This window comes from Hippopotamus amphibius, chromosome 9 (genome assembly GCF_030028045.1).
Source record: "Hippopotamus amphibius kiboko isolate mHipAmp2 chromosome 9, mHipAmp2.hap2, whole genome shotgun sequence".
NCBI lineage: Eukaryota > Metazoa > Chordata > Mammalia > Artiodactyla > Hippopotamidae > Hippopotamus > Hippopotamus amphibius.
In genome coordinates, this window is record NC_080194.1 from 56,575,414 (window position 1) to 56,589,961 (window position 14,548).

Here is a 14,548-nt window from a genome sequence, read left to right on the forward strand (position 1 = left end):
CTGTCTAAGAGGGTGCCTGCCAGAAGGAGGTGCGCCTGGCACAAAGGCCAGACACTGGGGGATCACAAGAGGTCACCCAGCAAGTGCAGGTCCTGAGTCAGCCCTTGTGTGATCAAGGCTGTTTCAAATTGTGTGTGTGGAGGAGGGAGGGATGACGTGATCAGATCTGCATCGCAAGAACATTCTGACTGGAGCATGGAGAGTGGAGGGGACCAGAGGAGCAATAGGAAGGCTGGTTAATAAGCCAGTCAGGTGAAAGGAGCAGGTAGCAATTACCAGGATGGGGACTGCAGAGATGGTGAGAAGTAGACGAATCTAGGAGATGCAAAGGAGGTCAAAGTGATTGGATTGGGGGAAGGGCAAACAAGGAGGAGGCGTCCACGACTCCTCATTTCCTGGTTTGCCCACACGGCTACCTGATGGAGCCATTGACTCAGAGAACCCTGGAAAAGGGCCACGCTCTAGGGAAGAGACCACGCTTTTTGCCTCGGTCATGGGAATTCAGGGTGACTTTAAGACACACAGACAAAAATGTCAAGTAAGCAAATGGAGGCTTTGGACATGGTGAGATGACTTAGGAAAAAGAGTGAGAGATGAAGGCAGCCTAAGAACTCACCCTGAGAAACTCAATGGGCAAGGCCAGGATGAGAAGGCACCAGTGCCAGGGAAAGAGGAAGAGAAGACACTGCCAGAGACTGGACCAAAACCCCACGCGCTGCACCTGTTCTCAACGCTGGCTGCACAACAGCCACACGGAGTTTACAATCAGGTGCAGGGGGCAGGGAATAGTAAGCAAAAAAATCTTAACATTATAGAGCTAGAAATTGGAATAAAGGTTGTAAAGGCAAAGACAGAGAACAAGAGTGAATCGTGGGGCAGGAAAGTGTTCTCAGAGGAGGTGACATTTATGCAGATTAGCTCACCTGCAAAGGATGCTAATTTGGGGCAGCTGTCCCGGGGCAAATGCCACAAAATCCCTGGTGATTTCTCAAATCCCTGGCATTGGAGGCACCAGAGCATAATGAAGAGGGAAGTACTTGGAGAAGGGGAACTCCCTGATGCCTGTTATCTGCTTCCCCACTGGAGAATGTTCTTCCCTTCCCGGCTCCTGCCCTGCAGCTGCCCGGGGCCCAGTGACTAAGTGTCTTCAACCAGAGAGTGTTTCCCCAAAGAAAATGAGAGGACCTGCAGAACTGACCCAGGACACAAAGCCCAGCCGGCCGTGAATGGTTGGGAGAGAAGCTGTCACAGGCCCTGGGCCAATTGGAAGATGTTTGGGCTCTTGTTCAAGGCCTGAGACCTGATGACCTGGCTGGTACTGGCCCCTAAGGAAGCCAAGCCCTTGTTTAAAGCCAAGTGCCCCAGAAGGTGTCAGGTACCGCTCAGCCCTGCCAAGCAGTCTGCAAAGAAATGCTAACTGGGGTTGCTATGGTGATTTCTGTGCTACAGGCACGGGGCGGGGTGGGGGGTGGGGGTCAGATGGCGGTGCCTCTGGGGCCTGAGTTTTGAGAACACAGCCCAAGAGTTCCTCACCCACCCAGGCTGCCTGAAAGACACCCCAGCCTGAGGGTGCATTTATTCACTCAAGGCCCCTGTTAGACTGCTCTACTGGATTTCTTTAATTGATTTCTTTCAAAGTAAACTGTATAGTATAATTCATATACAATCCCAATAACTAAGCAAATGGGAAGCCCTGTTTTAAGGCAGCCTCTTTAAGCACTGTGAGAAAGCACGAAGTCACAGTGAAGAGCTTAGGCTTTGGGGTCAGGCTGACTCAGGTTCAACAACCAGCTCCACCACCTGCTGGCTCCACCTGCTACAGGTTCAGTGATGTTGGGCAAATTCTAAAACTTCCTTCTGCCTTCCTTTTTATAGAATGAGAATGATAGAGCCTTCTTTGCAGGGATGTTGTGAGACTTCAAAGAGATGATATCTGTAAAGGACTTAATAATAGTAATAATAACAATGCTAATATTTATTGAAACAAAGTACATCAAATATGGTCAAAGTGACTTGCCCGAATGAATCAATGACCTATCTCATGGAATTTGAGGCCTTTCCCAATCTTAGCCTGACCCCACCTTCCCGCACTCCTCTTGTGATTTTACTCCCTCCCCAGGCCAGACACAAGTCCTCAGCTCCAGCGGCAGCAGCCTCTCTGCTCCTCCTTCCAGCCACCCCCCTTCTCTCACGCCTCTGACCACGCTCCCCCCGCCCTGGGCTCACTTGGCGCCACCCTGGTCTACCAAACTCCTACTCATCTTTCAGGGTACGATCCAAATGTCACCTCCTCTTTGAAGCCTCCCCTGCCGCATCCAGGCAGTCAGTTGCACCCTCCCCGCACTCCCACGCACTTCCTCCATACCTTCTGAATGATAATAATAAACACAAGTGCCAAGTGCTGGGCTGAAGCACTTTATTTTAGCTCATTCAATCCCCACGGGCACCCGATAATGTAGGTTTGGTAATGAACCGCGTTTTGGGATGCAAAACTTACGGCCCAGAGAAGCTAAGTAACTTCCCTGATGCCACACAGCCCATAAGCAGCAGAGCCAGTGCACAGGGCTTCTAACTTCAGAGCTAGTGCTGGTAACCACTGCACTACACTGCTTCTCCCCAGCACTGGGTGCCCAATCCCACCTCCTCTAGCAGGCGGGGAGAGCCAGGGATTGTTTCATTCATTTTGGCAACAGCTGGCAGCAGCTGGCATGCAGGCACATGCAAACTCCCCCTCCCAAGTCCCACCCCGCCCCCCCACCCCCACCCCCAGACACAAAACTAGACTATTTAAGGAAAAACCACTAATCCAGTAAAACTCACCCATGTGTCCTGGTCTCTTTTGCTTTCTGTCCTTGATTAGGAAACTCGGCTCTGAGTCCTGTCCAAGGGGCCCAGTAGAATCTCTTTGAAGTTGATGAATAATAAAGAGCCTCTTCAAGTTTATTGAATTAAAAAAAAAAAAACACAGCTTTTTTTTCCCCCATGGAGAAGTCTGGAGCCTAATGGTGAAACAGAGACACATGATTTGTCATGACACCTTTTCCTGTTGAAAGGAAGGGAATCCATTTCTAAAGAAAAGAGTAATAACAGAATTCAAAAGGCAACCGGGCTTCCAGAAAGGTCTCTGTCTGGGCAGCTTCCAGACTGGGGCCAGAGAAAGTCTTATAGAGCTAGCTTGTGAAGACACCGCTGGCCACAAAGTCATCCCAAAGCAGCAGCCCAGCTCCCTCAGCCCAGCTCAGCACCCCTCAGCCCGCATTAGCTGGGGGAGGCCAGGAATCACGAGAAAGGGAGAATATTTGAAAAAACTTTGGCATTAGAAATACTGAAATGTTGCCCAGGCGGTGCTTGTCCCTTTCTTTTTTTTCCAAGTCTAGTGTCTAATTCGGGTGTTTCCAGGATTCTTGCCCTTTCCCCTTTGGAAGCAGGTCATGTCTGGGGCCACTGGTCCTTTGCTCCAAGTCACGTGTTCCTTGGAACTTTTCCTCCCATAGAAACAAAAGGTGGGGCTTTGTCAAGATTAAATGGCATTCCTCTCAAAGCCCCAAGTCTGACTCAGGTCAACGTGCACAAGAGGAGGCCTTTGAAGGTGCTATGGCTCATTTCCTAATAAAGCAGGCCAAAAAAGAACCTACATCTTTCTAATTCAGGTCCTAATCAGCTCTGTAAAAAATGGATTTTTAAGCCAAGGCTTAAACTTGGACAAAAGCTTCAGATTTGAAAAATGCTTGAAACTAGAATTTCAATTGGGAGGAGACGGGGGTGTGGTAAGGAAATGTGGGGGTGGGGGAAGCACTGGTACAGGGTTTTGCCTCCAGTCTGCAGTTATTGAGTTCATGAGTTTGTATCTTCCTGGCCCCATTGCTAAGTATACCCTGAGCACGTATTTATACCAAAACTCAACACGGAAATCAGAGGTACATGTCACAGAGTTGCTGTCCTCGAGTGATTCACCATCCCACCAAGGACAGAAGGCCAAAAATAAGCCAAGATCTCCGTATAAAGGTCTTGGCACCTGGTAGGGGGCTCTCAAAGTCACTTCCTGGCCTCCCTTTGGGCTGCTGGAGAGGAAAGTGAGGTGACCACTGGTGGTGTCCCTGGGTGGAGAGGGGCACTCTGACTTTGCGAAGAGAAGGGGCACTGTGGATCTGAGTGGCCAGTGGGACTGGCAAGGTGGAAGATGGCCAGGGGTCCATGATGAGTGAGAATAAGCTGGTGGGGGACGGGGGGTGGGGTGGGCAGGAGGAGGGTGGGAATGGAGTGCAGAATGCTCCATCAGAGGCCACCAATGCCAGGCGCAATGGTCTGACATAGCCCAAGTTTCACATGGGAGCCCGACACGGACAGCCGTGTGTGTGTGTGTGTGTGTGTGTGTGTGTGTGTGTGTGTGTGTGTGTTTGCTTTTATATTTTTGCTTTCGCTTTGGCTTTAATGTTTTATTTAAAATATTTAAAAATATTATAAAAATCTGAATTTGAATGTTTGGAGTGGGGGAACATTTGCTCCTCTATTTTCAATTTAGTTCTAGGCCCCATTCCTCTTACTCATCACTCCATTCATACATTTATATTTCCTGTCCAGGGCCCATAGGGACTTATGGCCTCAGCCCCACAGGTAACAGGGAAATTGGACATTTTCAGAATGACGTAAATGGCGTTCAGAACTGTCACTTGCGTGTAGAGTTGCCAGATAAAATACAGGTGCTCAGTTAAATCTGAGTTTTAGATAAACATAAACATTTTTTTTTGGCCGCGCCATGCGGCATGTGGGATCTTAGTTCCCTGACTGGGGATTTGAACCTGCACCCCTGCATTGGAAGCTCAGAGTCTTAACCACTGGACCACCAGGGAAATCCTCTAGATAAACAGAAACATTTTAACATGTCCATACGATAAAAAAATGTATTTATTGTTTTTCTAAATTTCCAATTTAACTGAACATCTCGTTTTTGCTTTTTGCTAAAATTGGTGACCCTACTCCTATAGCATGTATCAAGTTGATGGGAAGAAAGACATGATGAGACCAAATGCAGAGGTTGTATAGCCCCAGAAAGAGATGGATAATAGCTCTTATAGAAGGGCAGGAGGCTGGACTGGAGCAGAACATGAAGCCTAGTTAGAGATGTGGGGCCAAAGCAAAGAATAACTCAAGAGTCACAGAAATGCAATTCACACTATAGCTCCACCATAAGTGGATAACTAGACAAGATGCTCCCAGCCTCGGTTTGCCCATTACCACCTCCTAGACTGTGGAGAGCAGTAAAAAGATCAGGGAAGTGCCTTACAAGTGCTGCACAAACAGGAGTTATTATCACAAAGACCCCAGCCCTGTCCTTCCCCACATACACCACTGCTCCAGCCAGGCCTCTTCCATGCTGTCCCTGCCCAGTTATTTTGAGCACAGGGTAAATGTCTCCTTGTACCCCCTCCCCACTGCCCACTCTGTGGTATGGGCACTTGTAGGACTCAGAGTTTCCTGTCCTTGCAAATTCAATGACCTTTCCTTTGCTTTTTAATGAGCCATTGGTAAATGTTTATTAGGGCAGAGATGGGGACACAGTCCCACAAGCCAGAAGCTCTGACTATCCAGGTGGCTATCAGCCCATGACCAAACAGCCTCTGGGTCACATCAAATATACTTGGACCTACACTTGACTCCTCTGTGCTCAGCCACCAGGCAGAAACTTGCTCTGCAGACAATGCAGGAGAGTGGCCCTCAAACTGACCCTCCCCTCCCCACTTTCTGTGACTTGGGACAGATGGTGTGGCTTTTCTATTCAAACATAAGGCTTCACTTTGTTATTTGATGTCCTTTAATTTCCATTGCTTTTTTCCTTTCTTCCTGTCCATGTTATGATTAGTACTCACACTGTAAGTGTCTAAACAATTTCTTTCTGAATTACACTTGATGGAGACATAAGACACTCTCTCTTGCTTGGATTCCTTCAAGTCACCTTGACCCACCCTCAGAAAGCTTTGCTTTCCTCACATACACACCAGACAGGGGCTCAGGACAGGATGCTGCACCTTTCCTTGGCCTTTGTTGCCACCTGCAGGATCATCTAGGGGAGAGTTCAAGGACCCTGGATGGTAGCGCAAAGAGAAGGCAAGGGCAGCGTGGAGTCTTTGGGCTTCACCCGTTGTCAAAAGATTTCATAAGGCACAACCTCATCGCCTCTCTGGTGCTCCGGCTCCAATATTTAATTAGCTGGATGGCTTTGGGCAGTCACTTCTGTGAGTCTGTTTCCTCATCTCTGAAATAGTGTTTGATGTTCATAAAATTGCTTTGATAGTCATTCTTGAGGGGTCACTAATTTTATGTGTTTAAGAAGCAAACACCACATCAGATACAAAGACATGAAAAAGAAAGATTTTCTAGAGGAAATCCCAATCTCACAGTGGCATCAGTCAAACACATAGGAAACTATCCGTTGTTGTGACAGAGGTGTAACCAAAGTGTCATGGGAACTAAGCAGTGGCTACTCTGTCTGGCGCAAGCAGGGAAGACTTCACAGTGGAAGTGACAAACCAGCTGGATTCGGAAAAACAAGCTGGAGTTCACCAGAATTTGGAAGAACGCACAGGAGTCGTCTGCTATACAAAGAAGAGGGGAAAGGACATTCCAGACAGAGGGAGCAATGAACCAAAATACTTTGACCTAGCTTGCTCTAGAAAGTTCCCAAGCAGTGAATGAACTGTCACATCCTGTAGTAGGCTTGGTAGGAGAGAAGTGTGAGGAGAGAGAATTTTGACAACTTCAAAGCCAGGAGGCAGCCACTCATGCTGCCTATGGCGAGGCCCAGCCCCGGCAGGAGTCTAGGATGCAAACGAGGAAGAGGAGCTATAGGACGGGCAAAGATCATTCAGGTCAGGACTGGGAGGTTTGCTCATGACCAGGGCTCTGCCACCTACTCACCACATGGCCTTGGCTAAGTGAGCTGTCCCCTCCAGGCTTCGGTTTCCTTACGTGCAAGCGGAGATAATAACACCCACCTCAGAGTGTCCTTGCAAGAGGCAAGCAAAATCATGAACCCAGTGCCTGACACAGACAAGCGCAGATACATTAGCCACTGTTATTACTCTCAGAGGTGAGCCTTCAGGAAGTTATTTTACCTCCCCAAGCCCATATTCCTCATCTATAAAATGAGAATAACAGTGTTTGCCCTGCACTCATCAGGAGTTAATTGTGAAGATACCATCAAGAAATATAAGCTGTAAAGTTCATATAAACCCGAGTTACAAACAAGACAGGAGAGGATGAGATCATCAAACCTACACTTTTTATAACTTTTTTTGATATAAATTTATTTATTTATTGGCTGTGTTGGGTCTTCGTTGCTGCACATGGGCTTTCTCTAGTTGCTGTGAGAGGGGGCTACTCTTCATTGTGGTGCGCTGGCTCCTCATTGTAGTGGCTTCTCTTGTGGTGGAGCACAGGCTTCTAGGTGCGTGGGCTTCAATAGTTGCAGCACATGGGCTCAGTAGTTGTGGCGCACCGGCTTAGTTGCTCCTTGGCATGTGGAATCTTCCCAGAGCAGGGCTCGAACCCATGTCCCCTGCATTGGCAGGTAGATTCTTAACCACTGCGCCACCTAGGAAGTCCTCAAACCTACATTTTTAAAACACATTGTGTGCCTACTACTTGTAAGGCATTTTCACTTTCATGACCTCATTTAACTTTTCCTGATGACAACCTTTTGAGGTGAGTACCACGTTTATTTTCATTTGACGTGTAATGCAAGTAAGAGTCCAAGAGGTTGGTTATGTCCATTTAATAGATGCTCTCTGAGCCGGCGCTGTGCCTGAGCCGTGAGCCAGAGAGGATCATGGGAGTTGGAGCCAAGCGGGCGAACAGGCTCCCTTGTGATGAGCATGGTGGCGCCTCGGGCTCAGGGCTTGGACTCCTGTGTCCCACTCATCCTCTCACTGACCTCTCCAGCTTTAGGGTTTTCAGCACCGCCTACATGTATCCCGGCAACCCCCCATTTCTATCTCCAGCCCAGCCCTCCCGAGACACGAGTGTGTGCCTAGCCAACCTCGCCACTCGTTTTTCTAATAAATACATCACCCTGAATATATCCAAAATTCAGCTCTATTCTACCTTGTCTCCACAGTCTTTCAGTCTCAGTCAGCGACAGCTCTATCCTTTTAGCTGCTTGGAGTCATCTTCGATTTCCCCCACACCCCACAGGAGGGCAAGAATCCTTTTTCTCCTACTTTGAAAACCACCTCCATAATCTGGGCACCTGTCTCCACCCCTGGCCCGAGAGAACCTCCCCGGAACATCGCCGTGGCCCTCATTTCGTTGTTACCTCGTATTTGCAGCCAAGTGTGATCCTTGTGAAGAATAAGTACCCATCTGCAGGGCAAAACCCACGAACGGCTCCCTGTTTCTTTCACATTAAAGCCCATAAAATGTCTGCAAAGCCTTATACAATCAGCTGCCTTCCAACAGACGTGCTCTAGGTATTATATTTACTGCTTATTGTCTGACTACAAGCTCGGCAAAGGGTCCTATATCGGCATGTAGAAATACGTGTAGAGTGGATAACATGACTATACAAGTGTTTAATTACATAGTGGGAAGTGCTATGAACAAGATGTGCTTCTCTAAAAGGAAAGTCACAGGGAGAGAGCCAGAATCCAGCTGGATGTTACAGCTCCAAGCCCAGAGCTTATTCCACTAAGGAAGACAGTGTGCAACCCAGTGTCTGGCACAGAGCAGGGGCTCCCCCAAGCTAACTGAATTGGAAACTGAGGGGATTTCAGAAAGCAGGGAAAGCCTTCCCTCGTCCTCCTTCCGAGACTGTGCAGCCATCCTCCTCTCTCTGTCTCCCTGCACGTGCCCATACACACACCCCAGCGCCCTGCCTCCCGGGGCCTGCTTTCCTTACGTTGGGGGCTTTGTGGCTCCTTAAGATGTACTCATCAACAGTCCTCAGGAGGGGGAATAAAAGGACCGTTACCTGGACAGAGTCAGCTCACACTGGCTACGCTACAGAGGAGACGCGCGGGGACCCTCTCTCCTAAGCCTTACGGCAAGTGGAGGGGAGGCCAGCTCGGCTGGATCTTCTGGAGGACCCAGGTGAGGAAAGGGAGCATCACGCGAAGGAATGGCTGTAAAAAGGGAAGACCTAAGTCCCACCTCACCAGTGGGGTGGAGAGAGGAGACGTGCCTGCGGGTGCCCGAGAACTTGGGATAAGGTTGCCCTCTGCTGGTGGACCTGTGAAATCAGCCCACGGAGGGAAGGGTTCCAAGATAAGGTGCAAAAACCGCCCGACTAGACTGTCACCTGAGTGAGTGTATTAACGTATCTCAGACGGGGCGCATCACAAAAGAGAGGGGGAAGAGGACACAGGTCTAGGTAAGGGCGAGTCTTACGGGGCTCACGGAAGTCTGAGCCTGATGTCCCCATACCTTTGATTCATCTAACCCCCCTGCTCTGAGCTCACCGTTTTCCAGCGACTTCGCCGGCTCCGGCCTCCCCTGGGGCTTGCCCGCAGCGAGGAGACACACCTGCAGGCAGACTCACAGGTGTGGACCCCAGCCTCCCTTTCTCGTTGTACGTTAATAAATGAGGCATGGTTAGCACCGCCCAGCCCTTCCCAGGCTGGTCGCCCTCGGGAGGCCGTCAGGGGTGTGCAGGCGCCGCGCGCGTGTAGCATCCAGAGTGGGCGAGAGGGGCCCGGATCCCGGAGCCGAGCGCTGGCCTTCGGCGCCCCAGCAGCCTTCCCGAGCTGGGATCGGGCCCCACCGGGGTCTTCAGCGGGTCCAGGGAGGCCCAGGGGATAATGAGGACTTGGGTAGATGAGAACGCAACATGCTGGGAAGAGTCTAAGGCTTTCTTTCTCTTTGACGTTCAAAGACTACCAGTCCTTGTAAGGGAAGGAGGGACCCGACCCGGCCAGCAGAAAGGAGCCTGGCTCTCCCATCTGGACTCTGTCTACTTCTTTGGGCTCACCCTCCCCGCAGCAGCGAGTGTCAACAAAGATGCAGGGAGCGGGAGGGTGTTGGGAGTGATGGGAGCAGCCGCGCTGGGACACAAAATCCTCGACGCGGGCAGGACCGCAGACTGGGGCCTCCGCCATCGTACTCGGCCCGCTGCCTTTGCTGGGCGGGCCACCTGGAAGCGGGCGCGGCCGACAGCGATCGCAGTGCAGAAAGATTCCCTCAAACCCCGGTCCCCTCCTCTTTGGAGCCCGAGCCTTGGAAGAGGCTCCCCCGAGGCCGCGCACAACCCTCTGAGAACTGGGCGGCCACCCAACCGCCCTGCTCCAAGCGGAGAAGCCCTCTCCACCACTGCCCTCCTCCTGTCAAAGGATGCACCAGGTTTCCCAGTGCGTGTGTGTGTGTGTGTGTGTGCCCTCCTGTAGCATCTGCAGCATTACCCGCTTTCGGGACCGAGCACCGCTGCGTTCCCCGATACTAGAGTGGGGTGAGGGTGGGTTTAGTTTATCCCGGTTTCTGGCCTGGGAGTCGTAGCATCTCTTTTCGACGCCGGAGAAAAAAGGCTGCGTGGGGCTGGGAAAGGCGCGCAGTCGCCGAGAGGGAGGGGCAGGCCGGTCACCTGGCCGCCTGCCTGGGGAGGTCGGAGCTTGGCGAGGCCACACCGCTAGCGGGACGAGACTCGATCCCGCCCAAGAAAGGGAGCGGCTTCATCGCCGGCCCACCCCGAGGGAAAATGAACGGCCTCTGGCACTTCCCTGCGTTCCTGCTTTTTAACAAAACTATTGTTGGAGGCTGGCCACGGTGTTTGCGCCTCAGCCGGAGCAAACCTGCCCACTGCCAGGCCCGCGGCGGAGCCAGCGCCGCCCCAGCCGGCGCTCCCGGAACAACGTCTCCTTGTAGCGAGCCCGCGGGGCAGACGCTGCCCTCCACGCCCTGGTCCCTCGCCTTAGAGAATTTCGAAAAGAGTCGCAAGCCTCGCTCTTCCTCGAGGTCTCGACCTGGGAAGAAGGCAAGGCATCCTTCCTAATCCAGGGAACTAATTTTTCCCGCGCTCTGTGTGTGCCAGCCCTCGAGTCCTCCCTGCCAGGCTTGTCCAGAGGAATTATACCCGCCGTTAGGTCCCACAATGCTAAATGGCAGAGGGGATCTCAAACTCAGCGCTGAGAAATTATATATACGTTTTTTTCCTTTTCGCCACCCAGGGTTGAGGATGAATGCCATTTTGACATTGTTCCTGGTATTTGCTTGACTCCGGTTTTCACTATGCCCCAGGAAATAACATCTTTCTACGCCCTGCTTCACCCACCTCCTTGGCTGCCTGATAGCAGTGGTCACAATGCGATTGTTTGGGGCGGGCGGGGGGGGGGGGGGGGGGGCAGGGGGGGAGCCCTGCCTGCTCATTCGGTTCTGAGAGGACAGTGCCTTCTGCCTGGGTGTGCTTCCAGAATGGTCCTCTCCCCTGCCACTCTGGCTTGTCAGCCCTCCCTCAATGCTCGCACCCATCTCTCAGTGCACTGCCAGGACCTGGGAGAACCTGGCCCCTCCCAGCTGGCCTGCAGAAGGGCAGAGCCTCAGGGATGCTGTGGATGATGGTTCCCTGCCCGCTTCCTTTGAGGAACTATTGGCAACATCCACAGGTATCCACACAGGATAGAGCCAGTCCCAGGCCAAGGATGACTGCCAAAGGCGTGGGGCAGTGGGTGCCGACTGTGGGGTCTCTAAGGGACGACAGACTCAAAGTAGAGACTGAATGGCTCCTTGGGTGAATACTGACATGGGGGTGCTGGTTATCGGGGGGGGGCAAAGATGAGGTGCTCACACTTACAGCTCCATACATTACAAACTTCTCCCACCCCCCCCCCCACCCCTGCTTTTCCTGCATTCTTCCCCTATTTGCACTGGCTGTGAACTACTTCTTGCCAAATGACTCAGTAGTGATGGGAAGTTTAATTTATTTGAGGGAGGCCTGTATGTTATCTGGAAGAGAGACAGTCACAAAAAAAAAAAAAAAAAAAGAACTAAATAAAGATAAAATGTCCAGTACTGGTGACAGATCCATGCAAAATTTGCAACCCCTGATGGACCCTGAATGTTTGGATCAACCAAAAGCAAGACCAGGGTAATATATGCGGAGTTCATGGACCTCAGTAACTTTGAGGCAGGATGGTCAAGTGAAAAGTGTGTAGGCTCCAACCTGGCTTAGGATACTGGTTCTGACACAAGCTGTGTGATCTTGGACCAGTTACTCAACCTCTCAGAGTTTCAGACTCATCTTCAACAGAAATAGAAATAATAATTCTTTATTTTGGCAGGGTTATTGCGAAGAGTAAATGAAATAGCATATTTGAAAGCTCCTGTAGTACAGAAAGTGCTCATTTCATTGTTGAAAATTCTATTGGAACTGAAGCCAAAAATGATTTCTGTGATCACATGTTTAAAAACTCTGGAAAGACAGGCCATAAGAGGTCTTTGGGTGCCTCAGGCAGGAGCTGCAGGTATTAGAAAGGAGAAACATAAGGTAGAATGAGGTCTGGTAGTTCATGGACTTATTTTCCTCTTAGTTTCCCCAGTTCTGGTGCAGAGCGAGGAAGCGTGGTGTTCTGTCAGCATGAGTATGTTTTGGCAACATTTAAAAAATTGTTCCCCTTTTCTGATCTATGTGCCCAACTCTAGTCTTTTCCTTTCCCACCTCCTTTCACTCTTTTCTCCTCTCCCCATTTCTTCCCACACCAATGAGATCGCAATTAGTCCTTCTGAATCTCAATTTCTGCCTCTGAAAAGTTTGTAATAAGAGTAGTTCAAAGATCTAAATGTAAGGCCAGGCACTATAAAACTCTTAGAGGAAAACATAGGCAGAACACTCTGACATAAATCGCGGGAATATCTTTTTTGATCCACCTCCCAAAGTAATGAAAATAAAAACAAAAATAAACAAATGGGACCTAATTAAATTTAAAAGCTTCTGCACAGCAAAAGAAACCATAAACAAAACAAAAAGACAACCCAGAGAATGGGAGAAAATATTTGCAAACGAAGTGACTGACAAAGGATTAACCTCCAAAATATAATAAGTTCATGCAGCTCTATGTTAAAACAACAACAACAACAATAACCCAATCAAAAAATGGGCAGAAGATTTAAATAGACATTTCTTCAAAGAAGACATACGGGGAATTCCTTAGTGGTCCAGTAGTTAGGACTTGGAGCTTTCACTGCCAGGACCCAGATTTGATCCCTACTGGAGGAACTAAGATCCCACAAGCTAAGCAGCGTGGCTAAAATTAAAAAATAAAAAATTGAAAAATTTTTAAAAAAAACCAATTAAAAAAAAAGATATACAGATGGACAAAAAGCACATGAAAAGATGCTCAACATCACTAGTTATCAGAGAAATGCAAATCAAAACTACAATGTGGTATCACCTTACACCGGTCAGAACGGCCATCATCAAAAAGTCGACAAGCAATAAATGCAGGAGAGGGTGTGGAGAAAAGGGAACCCTCCTACACTGTTGGTGGGTATGTAAGTTGGTACAACCACTATGGAGAACAGTATGGAGGTTCCTTAAAAAACTAAAAATAGAACTACCATAGGATCCAGAAATTCCACTCCTGGGCATGTAACCAGAGAAAACCATAAATTGAAAGGATACATGCACCCCAGTGTTCATTGCAGCGCTGTCTACAATAGCCAAGACATGGAAGCAGCCTAAATGTCCACTGACAGAGGAACGGATAAAGAAGATGTGGTACATATACACAATGGAATATTACTCAGCCATAAAAAAGAATGAAATAATGCTGTTTGCAGCAACGTGGAAGGACCTAGAGATTATCATACTAAGTGAAGTAAGTCAGACAGAGAAAACAAATATCATATGATATTGCTTACATGTGGAATTTAAAAAAGCAGTACAAATGAACTTATTTACAAGACAGAAATAGAATCACAGATGTAGAAAACAAACTTATAGTTACCAAAGGGGAAATGGAGGGAGGGATAAATTGGGAGATTGGGATGGACATATACACACTACTATATATAAAATAGATAACTAGGGACTTCCCTGGCAGTCCAGTGGCTGGGACTTCACCTTCCAATACAGGGGGTATGGTTCAATCTCCGGTCAGGGAGTTAAGATCCCATATGAGTTGGGGCTGAAAAACCAAAACATAAAACAGAAGCAACACTGTAACAAATTTAATAAAGCCTTAAAAAATAGATAACTTATAAGGACCTACTATATAGCACAGGGAACTCTACTCAATACTCTGTAATGACCTATATGGGAAAAGAATCTAAAGAAGAGTGATCATATGTATATGTGTAACTGATTAACATTGCTGTACAGCAGAAACTAACACAACACTGTAAATCAACTATACTCCAATAAAACTTTTTTGAAACAGAGTAGTTCATATGGTTGTGATGAGGATTACGTGAGATAACATATATTTGATAAATCAGTCCTATTTCCCTTAAGTTGTCTCATCTTTTCCTCTTCCCTCTTGACTGCTAATTTTCCCTGCTCTCCTTCTTCCCATTCCACACAGAGACTGAAGGTGAGGCTGGACCAGGCCCAGATGTGAGGACTGGGAAA